The sequence below is a fragment of the Mustela erminea genome, chromosome 6 (assembly GCF_009829155.1).
Source record: "Mustela erminea isolate mMusErm1 chromosome 6, mMusErm1.Pri, whole genome shotgun sequence".
NCBI classification, from domain to species: domain Eukaryota; kingdom Metazoa; phylum Chordata; class Mammalia; order Carnivora; family Mustelidae; genus Mustela; species Mustela erminea.
Genome location: NC_045619.1, coordinates 136,865,911 through 136,876,376, shown reverse-complemented (window position 1 = coordinate 136,876,376; position 10,466 = coordinate 136,865,911). Strand labels below are relative to the sequence as shown.

The window sequence follows — 10,466 nt, the reverse complement described above, 5'->3', positions numbered from 1 at the left end:
ATAGAGTACTGCAAATTCAGTTAGTCCTAATGTAGCTTTTGCTCCTCCTCTGAGAGTTCCTATTTTTTTTAAATTAAGTTATTTATTTTCAGAAAAACAGTATTCATTATTTTTTTACCACACCCAGTGCTCCATGCAATCCATGCCCTCTATAATACCCACCACCTGGTACCCCAACCTCCCACCCCCCCGCCACTTCAAACCCTTCAGATTGTTTTTCAGAGTCCATAGTCTCTCATGATTCACCTCCCCTTCCAATTTACCCCAACCCCCTTCTCCTCTCTAACACCCCTTGTCCTCCATGATATTTGTTATGCTCCACAAATAAGTGAAACCATATGATAGTTGACTCTCTCTGCTCGACTTATTTCACTCAGCATGATCTCTTCCAGTACTGTCCACGTTGCTACAAAAGTTGGGTATTCGTCCTTTCTGATGGAGGCATAATACTCCATAGTGTATATGGACCACATCTTCCTCATCCATTCATCCGTTGAAGGGCATCTTGGTTCTTTCCACAGTATGGCGACCGTGGCCATTGCTGCTATAAACATTGGGGTACAGATGGCCCTTCTTTTCACGACATCTGTATCTTTGGGATAAATACCCAGGAGTGCAATGGCAGGGTCATAGGGAAGCTCTATTTTTAATTTCTTGACGAATCTCCACACTATTCTCCAAAGAGGCTGCACCAACTTGCATTCCCACCAACAGTGGAAGAGGGTTCCCCTTTCTCCACATCCTCTCCAACACATGTTGTTTCCTGTCTTGCTAATTTTGGCCATTCTAACTGGTGTAAGGTGATATCTCAATGTGGTTTTAATTTGAATCTCCCTGAGGGCTAGTGATGATGAACATTTTTTCATGTGTCTGATAGCCATTTGTATGTCTTCATATCAAGAAATGGGCAGAAGATATAAACAGACACTTCTCCAATGAAGAGAGTTCCTATTTTGAATAATGGCTTTACTATTCATTCAGCTTTCCGAGTTGGAATGAAGGACTATACCACGACTTTTAAGTTTCTCTCACTGTCACATTACCAGTCTCATAAAGGACAACTTCTAGGGTATTTTATAGTTTCTTACCTGAAACTGGCATCTTTGCATTCAGGGTTAGCTAACTCCCCAATTTTATAACTCATCCTCGTAACTGTCATCAATTTCCCCACACATGCATACACCCATGCATACACACGCTATTCCTAATATTATCATTCATTCAAAAACAACTCCACTGATCTTTTGTCAATGGGATGAAACCCAGGAACCCCAGCATTTCAGCTCTCCCTACTCGATCTTGCTCATTTGCCTCTAATCCAAGTCTGAGCTAAACCCTGTGATAAAAAGATATTTGTATCTTCCAAATAGATCATGCTTCACTGACATTACTATCTCTGAACTGGATGTGCATGTATGTGTGTGTGTTTCCTTTTGGTTTTTGGACTTCTTTCTGACTATAAAGTAATAATTTCCTATTTTCTCAATGGAAACACACACACACACACTTGCACACACACAACTTCTCATCTCAGTTAGGTTAGGGCAGTATCTTTTTGTGCAAAGTTTTGCAAGACTAGGGTGTTTCCCCCCTTTTTAAAATTCATCTTCCAGGGCGCCTGGGTGGCTCAGTGGGTTACAGCCTTTGCCTTCAGCTCGGGTCATGGTCCCAGGGTCCTGGGATCGAGCCCCATGTTGGGCTCTCTGCTCGGCGGGGAGCCTGCTTCCCTTCCTCTCTCTGTCTGTCTCTCTGTCTACTTGTGATCTCTGTCTGTCAAATAAATAAATAAAATATTTAAAAATAATAAAATAAATTAAAATTCATCTTCCTCTGTGCAGAGGATCATGGTGGGAAATGAGGAAAAAATGAATGGGAAGTAATCAGAGAGGGGGACAAACCATGACAGAATCTTAACCAAAGGGAACAAACTGAGGCTTGCTGGAGGGGAGGTGGGTGAGTGATGGGCCTTAAGGAGGGTGCATATGATGAATGAGCTCTAGGTGTTCTGTGCAACTGAGGAATAACTGAACTCTACATCTGAAACTAATGCTTTACTGCATGTTGGCTAACTGAATTTAAATTTAAAAAAAATGCATCTACCTGGGGCACCTGGGTAGCCTCAGTCAGTTCAGCATCTGCCTTTGGTTCAGATCACAAACTTGGGCTCCTGGGATCCAGCCCCACATTGGTCTCCCTGCTCAGTGGGGGAACCTATTTCTTTCTCTCTGCTGCCCCTCCCCCAGCTCCTGTTTGCAAGAGCTCTCTTTCACCCTCTCAATAAAAATTTAAAAAAAGAAAGAAAAAAAGAAAGAAAATGTATCTTCTTGTTACTGTGTTTACCACATTACCCTGTACTGTAGTTATTCATTTACACACTTCTTACTCACATAATGTAACACACAAATGCATTTGCCTGGTTTACCACTGCAAGCTCTTTAAGGGAAGGGTAGTTCATTTCATTCCCCTACCTCCAGACCCTGGACCTAACACATAATTCAATCTCAATAAATATTTAAGGAAAGAAGGAAGGACTTCAAGTAAGGGAGTAGGAAAATGGAGGAAGTGAGTGAAGAAAGGCATGAAGGACGATGGGAAATGTTGGCTTTCCATGATGATGTGACTTGAAATTCAAAATGCACTTTTCCTAAGAAACACAAGTACCATCGTAGCTTCACAATGGAATTAAACCACAAATTTTAGTCCACGAAATGTAAAACTTGGTTCACAAAATGTTGCTTATTTTTTTAAAAATATTGCTTACATCTGATGTTTTGGTTATGTTTATATGATTGGCCATGTGAGAAAACAGGTCTTGAAAAACTGATCTATAAAAGCGTTTTTACAACTTTGACCCTTAAGCAAATGTTTTGTGAGTGTGAGATGTATGATTAAGAAGATGGTATTTTGGAACACACCTTGCTTGCAATTTGCATTCAGTGATGTAACAAAAGCAGCTCTTCCTCATAAAACTACATGTGAAGATCAAGATTGAGATTCACCACTGGTTTGAAACTTCAGACTGATAAAATGCTTTAAGAAGCCTTGAGAGAAATGATTAGGATGGCACATAAGATGTCTCATTTTCACTAGGGAACATAGTTCCTATTTATTGTAATATTTAGTCATGTGTTTCCTTGTTATATTTGGAAAGAAACTTTGCCAACATGACAGAGTGATAAACCAATCACTTATAGTTATCCTCTAAGGCTTTGAGGCTTTAGAAGACAGAATGTACTTCTCAAATTCAGAGAATATAAAACATACAGAACAAAATATGTCAATTGTTTGGATCACATTTCCTTTCCCTTATCACTGGTGATAGCTGTACCCTGAGAGAGAATTCTATATGAAATACACAGAATATGCAATTAAAGAACCTTAATATTGATGTTTATTATGGGTATATCTGAACTTGAGTAGCTATGTCACCTCTGGGTCCTGGATAGTTTAAGAAAGATACCGTAGCATGCAAAATTAGGATTTAAAAAAATTAATATACATCTCTCAGAATGGGTGATAGAGCCTGAATCTTTCCCAGCTAGCTCCAAAATTAATTCTGGATAAAGACTATAAAAATGAGAAAAAAAAATCCTTCTCTCATGTGACAGGTGACAGTCTTCAGCTTTTGCTGCCTGACATCACTTTCACCGCCGAGAAATCGAGAATGTAGCTAGCTTACCACAACATTCTTCACATTCACACAAGAGAAACAGAATAGGAGGAAGCGTCAAATGTTTCTCCTATGACAGCTCCACATACAGTAACTGGGGTCTTTTCCCCATGTTCATTATTTAAAAGTAGGGAATACAAAAATCATATACGTACATACCAATGGCAGGAAAAAAAATAAAAGGAAAACAATATTCAGACAATGGTAGCAAGTACTGTGGTGTATCACTCAAGAATCTAGGGGATTCCCGGAGGACAATTCTTGACATTCTTCTGTCCAGTTGTTATGGTAAAGGGAGCAATGCAGTGGCCATGACCTGAAAAAGGCTGGGTGACCAGAGGCTCATCTCTGCAGCCAAGCCACATAGACCAGCAAGTTGGTAACAGCAGGTGAAGGGATTTTATTTTATTTACTTTGACAGAAAGAGTGGGTGAGAGAGAGAGAGAACGAGCACGCACACGCGCACATGAATGGGGGAAGGGGCAGAGGGAGAGGGAAAATTTTAAACAGGATCCACACCCTGAGTGGAGCCCAATATGGGGCTCAATCTCACAACCCTGAGATCACGACATGAGCTGAAATCAAGAGTCACTGAGGAGCCACCCAGAGACCCTGGAATTTTAGACTAGAGCAAGGGAAGAGAGAGCAGGTATCAGACTGTAAGCTCCATGTGGTGACGGCGATACCCTTCACCCAGCTCACCATTCTCTTCCTTAAATTGCCAACGAAGACAGACCATCGAGAACCCCAGAGCAGCTGCTCTCAGACTGAGTGAATATACAAAGCCAGTTGAATTAACCGACACAAGAGGTCAACTCTAGCAGATGCTGTGATGAGCCTCCAAGAGACCACCCATCTTCAGGACTGAGAAACTCCTCTCACCTAGCCTGCGGACCTCTCTCAGCTTGGTTCCCTAGCCAGGACTTTCCCTCAACTGAAGGACGCTGCCTCACACAGCCTCTGCACCTTCTCTGAAAGCAACCCACATGCAAGGAAGGGCTGGTGAATATGGAGGCCCACAGTCCAAGACCACTCACCTCATTTTAGACATATCAAAAGGCATATGCCAGCATCACAGATTGTCTGAGAGCCCTGAGGTGACTTCATGAAAGGTCTACCTCCCCCTCTGCCCATCCTGATTTCTTCTTTCTCTAATAAGCCTCCTACACTTCAATTGAGAGTTTGTTCCATGGTGGAACGTGACCTATGAAGCAAAATGGTGGTTACTAATGGGCACTTGCACGGTGACAGATGAAACACCGCGCATACGCTTTCTTTTTTTAATAGTACAAGAGGCTGTATTGACTACAGTGCAAGTGAAAGTGAGAAGAAACAATCATTTAAAAACACTAGAGACCCTTACAAAGCAAAGGTAGAGAAATAAATTGAGACACCTGTTGAATTGAGCTGTGCCTGGGATGAAGAATAGACCTCACCGACTTCAACCCTTGAGTTTTCAGTATTTCCACTGGATGTAGTCAAAGATGTTTTTCTTGAGATCCACTGGCAGAGGCTCTCCAGCAACTCCAGTGACTCCCCAGGGACGGACTGTGCATTCATCATTGTGAAGTCCTTTTTTTAGGGCATGAGCTCTCATATTCTTATTGAAAATATCACTCCCAGTGAAATAGAGAGCCCCACAGTAATATTGATCTTTAGGGATCAACCTTTTATCAATGTTCCTTGGTGGATACTCTTTATCATCATTTTTTACTGGGAAGCTGGCAAACACCCATGAACTTTGTTTCACCTTTTGACAGAGCATCTGTAATAAAATGGACCTTCTGTAACTGCTCCACAGTATGATATAACAGCTTTGGCTGTTTGGTGGATTCAGAAATAAAGTCTGGGTGGATCAGAAGAACATCCTTGTCACTGATGAACTCTGCACCTCTGCAGAAACTGCCGCAGATTGTAGCGAGAAACTCAGAATCTGGTTTTTAAAATTGAGTTAGTACAATGGCTTACGTTTGCCACATTTCTTCAGGATGAGCTCTTTTCTCAAATTCCTCAAAAATATTTCAGCCCAATTCACTGATGATGGTTCAACTTAACTTCATTCTTTCCTGAGATCTTCTAATGTTTTAATTCCTGCCTCTATAAACCTCTTTGCAGCAGACAGACCAATGCCACTAACTCAAGTCAGGAAACTGATAGCAGAACTCATATCATCCTGTTGAATCTTTTCCAGCCTCCACAATTTTCCAGTCGCTAAGAATTCATCAATCTTTACAGTAGTTTTTGTTCCTACTCCGGGCAATTTCTTAGCTTCTGTTCTACTTTTTATTTTGTATGGGTACTCTGCTATAACAGATGCTTCTTTTCTGTAAGCTCTGTCCTTGTGGATGGCCCGGCTCACGTTCTTCTGGAAGTTTGTGAGTTCTATAAGCATGCGGGTGATTTCCCCATTGAGGGTCTTCTGTGGTGCCTTCCATTTGTTCATGGTGGCCTGTCCAGGGACTGTAGAGAGCTCAGAGTCAGGGACTGGCCCCCTCTCCCAGCTTTAATGAGGGGCTGGCTTTTGGGAAAGGTGGCAAATCAACTCCAGCAGAACCAACACAGCCCACTAAACAATGCCTGTCTCTGAAAACATTGAACCTAACCTCATTACTGATCAAAATAGGCAAGAAGTATTAATGAGAGGACACCAGACTATAAATTTCTGCCTTTTACAATAAGGTCCAAAGGTCCAACCTTCTCCTTTGGCAGAAGAGATAATTAAGGACTAGAAATAAAAATAGTATATATATATATATATATATATATATATATATATTTTTTTTTAACCTCACCAAGTAAATTATAGAAAAATTATGCCTGTTTTTTTTTTTTTTTGGCCATTTGTAAACTTCTTTTAATTCTGTTTCCATGAGTAGAAATTCTCAAATCTAACTCTGCAGCAGAATCACAGACCAATTTTTTTAGTTTGCTTCTTTTTTTACTATAATAAAGATTTGCAGACCCACTCCAAACACACTGAATTGGAATCTTTTGTGGAAGCTTCCACTGGAATTTGCATTTTTAAAAGTTGCACAAGTAATTCTGATGATAAGTCTGGGAAATGTGATACAGAAAATCTATATCGAGAGCAATGTACTAGTTTTCTACGGCTTCCTTAACAAAGTACCACCTTGTAAGTGACTTCACCACAAAAAATATATCATCTCGCAGTCCTGGGACCTACAAGTTTGAGATCAAGATATCAGCAAGGTTGGAACCTCCTGAGGGCTGTGAGGGAGAATCTCTTCCATACCTTTCCTCTAAGCTTCTAGAGGTGTGCAGGTGCTCTCTCGTGCATGGACGTCTGTGTCCAAAATTCCTTTTTTTAAAACAATTAGAAGCCAATCTTAATCTAGAATGACTTTATCTTTACTAAGTAGATCTTCCACAACCCCATTTCCAAAGAAGGTCACAACCTGAGGCTTATATGAATTTGAGGTAAACACAATTCAACCCATTACAGGAGTCTAAATTTACAACTAATGCATAATTTGATTGGAAAAAAAACCCAGAAAACAAAAAACAAAACAAAACAAAACAAACAAACAAACAAAAAACCCTAAGTAAGGCAGCTAAGGCCGAGGCAGAGAATTGGATTGATGGAGAAAAGGATTTCCTCTGCTATACTCGGTCTCTGATTTCAAGCTTCAGGTGTATCAGTATAAGGTTTTCCATGGGACGGTGAGGATCCAACCTAGATTTTGGTGAATTTAATTCCTCTTTTCCAAATCTTAGTGGGAACACTTCACCCCTCTTTTTATGGCATCCATTATGATTACCAGCACCAGAGAAGAGGACCTCACTACAAATTCTGGTAAATCAGACTTCCAAAAACAAGGATGAAGTCCCTTTGATTATTCGTATCATGCTTGATACTTCCAACACTTTTTGATTATTTTTTTTTTTCTTCAGCTTTCCCCAACTAACATAAGCTAACATTTATTGATGCTGGCCAGTGGTCAAAAAGGATCTGTACCAATTGGAACAGGAATATGGAACAGGACTATGATATGATATCTAATCTTAATCTAATTGCAGTGATTTTATTAACTAAAGCAGAAGTTTAAGAGTAAGAAATGTCTGTGCAGTTGCAGAACTGATATAAGAAATTATTAAGGCCACACACTATTGCTTTAAATAGTTCTTGAATTTTTTTTTCCTCCTAGTTTCCTAGACTGTTTTTCTGAATGTCACAAGAGATAAGATAAATTTTCACTGCCTCCTAGACACTGTCTAATAAAAGGGGATGGCATCATTTTAGGGAAGATAATCAATACACTGACATTTTCCAAGGGTGATGTTTTATAGAAATTTAAGACCTAAATAAACAAAACCCTCACATGTAGTAGCACCTCTATAATTTAAGAATACTTTTTCTGAAGAATCCCCAAGAGTTCATTTTAATTAGTGGCATACTAGAAAGCTAAACTCTATTGAAGACCTTTCAAGATTTCTCTGGAAGGAAATCGTTGGCTTATTTTCTCAACCCTCGAAGGCAAGCATCCAAATTGTTAAAAAAAGAAAAAAAAAAAAGACAAGGTTAAACTAAAGGAGAATTTAAAAAACAAGTCGTGTTTGTTCTATTAATAGTTCTGTACAGAAATTTTGCATTCTTGGGCACGCAGAAGTCGGATTGACAAAGATCAGTGTAGACTTCTTAAGAAATAGATTTTCAACAATTTATTTCAACACTGAAATATCTCTTTCCCATCTTGTCGATGAAAGGAAAAGCAATCCCTTTTGGGACTGGCCCAACAGTTCAGCCTGACTGTACACTGTCAGTGCAGACCTCGTTCTGTTACCTAATTTTGCAAAATTAGTGCACAGTGGCGAGAGGAAAGAAGCTAACCCCGACTCACTTTTCTCAGAATCAGAGATCCCTCATCTCCTGTGACTTCTAAGTGGAACCAGGAGGCTGGCGGGCACAGCAACACTCAGAAGCAGGTTCTCCCATCATTAAGCTTCTGATACTATCACCATCCCCATTGCTTCCCCACACATTCCTACTCCTTCTCCATAGAAACTCGGTGTTTGGAATCACGAGGCAAAGCAATAAAAGTAAAGAATGTTTTTTCTCTGTCATTCTCTATTTGGCAACACCCTTGCTCTGTATGTGTGGAGCGGTAACTCCCTTCACCTGTCTGGCTGGGGGGAGGCAGTGACGGGTGAGCCTTTGTTTCACGTTTACAAATTTCTTTACAAATTTCTTCAGTGTGACTACCCTGGGGTGTGAGAGGAACTGACATTACCATTTACCGAGTCTGTTGGCTTTTAAAGGTTTTCACCTAATGCCTTGTGAAATCCTTCCAGAAGCCTTCTCCATCCTAGCAAATCTGGTTATGGTTATTTGGTGTGGATGCAGGCAGGCTATGCCGACATCAGAAGTAGAACATAAGGAACTGTTGATTCTTAGAAAATGCAGATGTGGGAAATAGGCTAAGCAGTACTGAGGGAAAACTTCCAAAATCGAAGGACTGTATAAGCCTTTAAGCCTTAATCTGGTAGCCAATAATATTATGAGGGTAGTCGCAGACAGAGCAATTTTTCTTGCAGGAAATAACACAGCTTCCTTTAAATGTATTCTGGTAATTATTTGAAAGTCTTTCCCAAGCCTGGCCGAGCCCTCCAATCCCCATAAAGCTTGCTCCTTTCCCACGCTCACCTTCTCAGAGCTCTCAGAGCACAGGATAGTAAGGGCTCCAATTGACTCGAGTGCACCTGCACTGGCAGATTAATCATTAGCAAAAGGCTCCCTACGTCTGGTTTGAGGATCCCCTGTGAACTTGAGAAGCATACATTTCCAGTGAAAAACTAGGTGGAGAATGGGAAATGGGTACCTTTACTTAAGGTCGTCACAACATTGCGGGTAGTTGGGTCATCCTGAAAGGCAATGAGTAGGAACTGGATCAGAGGGAACTGGAAGGGAACAGTAAAAGAGTAAACAAACAGGAGCAGCTTCCTCAACTTTCCAGACTACTTAGAAGTATTCTTTTCCTTTGATGAATATCAGATTGATAAACTCAATCATATGACTGAAGTATATCAAGGCAAATTAATGCTATATTTAAAAATAATACAAAAGAGTAGTCTATATGAATGTAAATAACAAAATATTATTACATATTTTTATAGATGTAAATTTATCTTTATTTTTTGCATTAACTTTTTTTTTTAAGTTCATTCTACGGGACCAATGTACTCTCCATGCCCAATAAGTTCTGAATATTTTTTAATTTACATGTTGAGCTGAAGAAGACAGTTTGGAAATAAAGACACAAGATACAAGACACAGCTTGTATGTTGAGCAAATCTCAGATATAGTTAGTAAATACAATCTCTTTCAAATGGAGAGAAATCCAGAAGATGGGTTAATGGCTCTCTCAATCTCTCTCTTTTTGAGGGAAAGATTTCTTTTCCCTTTCTCCTGCTTTATTGGGATATAACTTTTAAGTAACACTGTATAAATTTAAGGTGTACAAAGACCTGATTTGATACACTTACATAATGCAAAATGATTACCATGGTAGCATTAGCTAACACCTCCAACACATAACTTAATTACCTTTGTGTGTGTGCACTTGTGTGTTGAGAATATTTAAAATCTAATCTCTTGGAAAATATTTAGTAAAATATTAACTACAGTCACCACTGTGTATGTTAGGTCACCAGAACTATTCATCTTATAACTGCAAATTTGTTCCCTTTGACTGACATATCCCCAATCTCAGCCCCTCAGGCCCTTGCAACATTCTATGAATTCGGCTTTTTAAAAATTCCGTATAAGTGAGAACATTGG

The 10,466-nt window shown here is 39.8% G+C and overlaps 1 pseudogene; it reads right to left on the bottom strand.

Moving 5' to 3' along the window:
• Positions 1-5,126: 5,126 nt before the first annotated feature.
• On the bottom strand, positions 5,127-9,530 carry LOC116592529 (annotated as a pseudogene).
• Positions 9,531-10,466: the final 936 nt, after the last annotated feature.